This window comes from Nicotiana sylvestris, chromosome 3 (assembly GCF_000393655.2).
Source record: "Nicotiana sylvestris chromosome 3, ASM39365v2, whole genome shotgun sequence".
Taxonomy (NCBI): Eukaryota; Viridiplantae; Streptophyta; class Magnoliopsida; order Solanales; family Solanaceae; genus Nicotiana; species Nicotiana sylvestris.
Window position 1 is genome coordinate 28,010,745 of NC_091059.1, and position 4,120 is coordinate 28,014,864.

Here is a 4,120-nt window from a genome sequence, read left to right on the forward strand (position 1 = left end):
TGTACTTTTTTTCCTTCACTAGGATTTTTTCCCACGTGATTTTTCCTAGTAAGGTTTTAATGAGGCACATTATCTTTTAATGAACATCCAAGGGGAGTGTTATAAATATATTATATTATGGATGTTCATTTAATACTCCGTTGTAAATAAGCTTCCTGAAAAAGCTTATCCATATGGGACTCCGCCGTAAATATGTTTATCTATTTAGTACTCTATTGGAAATAAGCTTCTTGAAGAAGTTTATCACTTCGGTACCCGGTTATGGATAACCATTACCCCCGGTAGAAGATTATCCATACCAGGTATAAAAAGCTTATCCTTTCGGTACCCGGTTATGGATAAACATTACTCCCGATAAAAGATTATCCATACGGGGTACAATGAGCTTATCCTTTCAATACTCCGTTATGGATAAACATTACTCTCAGTAGAAGATTATTCATATCTGGTATAATAGCAACTTACACAATAGCTTGTAGTAGCAGCTTACACAGCAGCTTGCAGTAGCAGCTTACACAACAACTTGCTTTCTTCTATAAATAGAAGATATTACAGTTCATTATGTATATCAGTTTGAATTCGAATAATATAACAGTTTCTCTCTATACTTGTCTTTACTTTACCGTCTTTATTTTATAACATCCTTATGTATTTGTAATTTTTAGATTTTTGTATTTAGTGTACTTCGAAGAAGTTTTAACGATTAGTCCGAACAAATTCACTAGTATTTAAATATTCACAGCGGTTATAAGCTAGTGCATAAGCACCATATGAGTACAATATTAATAACATAGCCAAAAAGCAAAGCACCATATGTGTACAATATTAATAACATAGCCAAAAAGCAAAGCACCATATGTGTACAATATTAATAACATAGCAGAATTATTTAATAGGTGCCCATAAAGATAACTACATCGGTTTACAAACGATTACAATTTTTTCAAATTTATAGCAACCATATTATGTAATAAGACCAGTAGTATACATAGGTATACTAATTTGTGGCGCACAGATACAACACATAACAAAAACTTATTCAAACAGATGCCTTCGCTGAACAGTAGTTTGATTGACAAATAGCCATACAAATGCCGAACTTCTCTTTGTCTGAAAATTTGAAAAAAATATTGATTAATTGTTAGATATCACCAAATGCAAGCGAATAGTATGAGTTATGAGTTATAAGTATGGGTATCAAATAGGCAAGATTAGGCTAATTTTGGGCGAATTAAAATGGCTTGGGTCATAACCCTTCCAATATTTGCTTGGTGACACATGGATTAATATGAGTTAAACGGTTGATCATAATACAATCCATCCAACTCAAATATTTTTCATTTATTTATAAAAACATTATTCATTCCCTAGCTGTTGGGGGCAACAATGCTATTAAAATTGGGCCATATTTTATCTTTCTACCCGTTATTGTGTATATAACATAAATATGTTTTCATTTCTTATCCCAATATTAAAGACCTACAAGATCTCCTTTAAAAGAACGCAATAAAAGAAATTTGTAAATATAAATAAACCACCTGAAAATAAAATAAAAGAGGAGTATAATTATTCTTAGGAATGGCAGGTGGTGCGGAGCGGGTTCTGTCTGAACCCGCGAAATTTGAACCCGCCCCGCCCCGCATAGGATTTAAACCCGCACTCCACCCGCGTTCACCCACCCCTCCCCGCACCCGCAATTTTTTGAACTATTATGCATTAAACTATAAGAGAGATGATAACATGATCTAAGTACTAATAAACCAACGAAGAATTCAAACATTTTGGATAATTGAATTGAAAGGACAGAACAAATTTTAATTCCTTTAACAAAAATTTCTTGTATTAATACCAGAAGAAAGCATGCACTTCCATATGTACATGGAAAAAATTTTGTGAAACCAGAAACTCCAGCAAACTCCATGTTTAAGTTTCTTTTATTTTATTTGAAAACTAGAAGTCTAAAAAGGAAGAGGAAGGAAGAATATATACCAAGACGAAGGAAATTGTTTACTTTTCATTGCTTAATTTGGGTATAACAAGAAAAAGAAATGGGATATATAGAAACTAAAATAATACTTAAAAGATTGGATTAAAAAGTTTCAATAAAACTAAATTGATTGAGTTCTTTATAATGTAGGACAAAACAACAAAATAAATGAGTTTAGGACAAGTTTGCTATGTTCCGAAGCAGTATGTAGTCAATTCATGACTTCAACCCGCAACCGCTTAATTTTAAATAACAATATTTTTAACCCGCCCCGCCCCGCACCCGCAAAACTCAAACCCGCGCCGCACCCGCATTCATCTAAACCCGCCCCGTCCCGCCTCATTGCCATCCCTAATTATTCTATGGTGGTAAAAGTCCCTAGAACTCTCAATTCGATTCTAGTTAGAGTGCCCCGCCTATTTCCCCGAAAAGATTTTTTCTGTCGTAAATGTTATTTCCTTAAACTCACATCTGCCATTTGGGGTTTACTAGTTGTGTTTTCCATCGACGAACAGAGGCAACCCGAAATACCTTTTTATCTTTCTTTTCACATCTTACAACAACACACTATCTAGCTTTTAGGGTAATTTCTAATACTTAGAAAGAAGAATGGTGTTTGGTCAAGTAGTGATTGGTCCCCCTGCTTCCGGCAAAACCACTTACTGCTAGAGGATGACTTAGAATTTGACAGTCATCGGACAGCGGTTATATTCAATATAAATTTATCAGAGGATGACTTAGAATTTGACAGTCATCGGACAACGGTTATATTCAATATAAATTTATCAGTACATATAAAGATTAGTAATGGGTGTGTGTTAATATTTGACTATTTTTTGAAAAACATTCCAAATATATATGGAGTTTTGGTTGAAGTTCTGGTGTGTTGATAACCCCTCTTGCTACCATGTACATCTGCCTCTGCTTACTGCAACGACATGTCTCAATTCCACTAACTCATTGGACGATAACTTAAATTTAAAGTGATTCGGAATATATGTAAATTGAATTTTGGATTTGATTTTTCTGAGTTTGTCAGTTGTTTGGATTGGTCGTTGTTCCAATATATTGAAAATATCAAGTGGGGTTCAAAACTTAAATGTGAACTGAACACCACTTAAAAGGATTTGGTTTGTTAAAATGATGTTTGAACCACAATTATTGATTCTGAAATTAGATTAGAAGTTTAAGCTTTAAGAAATAAAACTGAATAGTATTTTGGAGAACCTATTTGAAATTGGATATGTTGAATCTTGATCTATTATATTTGGGCTACAACATTGCAAAGTTATATATCGGCCACCTGATTGTAATATATATGCGTGGACTGTACTTATGTGTAATTCTTTTTTTGTTTATTTATTCTTTTACAATTCGTTTAATCACAAAATCAAAATGACGAAAGCTTTTTCTTTTCTTATCATAAAATTATCTAACCAGGTAAACCCGTAAAATTTAGGTTTTTGATATTTTCATAAGTTTTCTTGCTGATTAATTTGGGCTAAAATACCACACGAATTAGGAAAATTATATTTTCATTAGTTTAGTTTGACATCCCAAATCATAAGAGAGAGGAGAGAGAATATTTTATACCATTAAGGAGAATATAGTTCATGCATTTTCCAGAAGCGCATTCATAGTTACAAGCACCACTTTTATCAGCCGCAATTGAAGCAGAAGACAGGTAAAAACATTCCATAGAGGGGCAATCGGCGAATAGAGCGCACTTTGCCATGCATCCAGTAAGGGTGAGAATACATTGAGTCGCATAAACAATGCCTCCTGTCCTTACCAGGCAATCCCATACAGATTCAGAAGACACAGGCTGCCCTGAAAAGACAAGAATTGCAAGCACAAAAAGTGATTTAACGCCTAACTTTCCCTCCATATTGAATCTTCCTATTTTATTAATGTTAGCCGGATTTATTTGTGTGAAAATAGGTAGAAGATTCATGAATACTTATAGTCACACATGCATAAGAATTAGCAGATAGTTTAGTCTTTAGCTTTCATTGTTTTATCTTTTGTTTTAGAGGAATCAACGCATTAATAACAAGACAAATATGTGAACCATGCTGGCCATGTGTGATACGTTATACTTATTTTTTTAATCTTCAATGTTTTGTCTTTTGC

General features: G+C 33.5%; 1 long non-coding RNA gene across 1 annotated transcript; it reads right to left on the minus strand.

Annotated features, from left to right (window-relative positions):
* Positions 1–782: 782 nt before the first annotated feature.
* Positions 783–3,906, minus strand: LOC104240954 (uncharacterized). Its single transcript, XR_011405780.1, has 2 exons — positions 3,581–3,906; positions 783–1,110 (listed from the first exon to the last, which is right to left on the minus strand). It is a non-coding gene; the product is annotated as an uncharacterized lncRNA (long non-coding RNA).
* Positions 3,907–4,120: the final 214 nt, after the last annotated feature.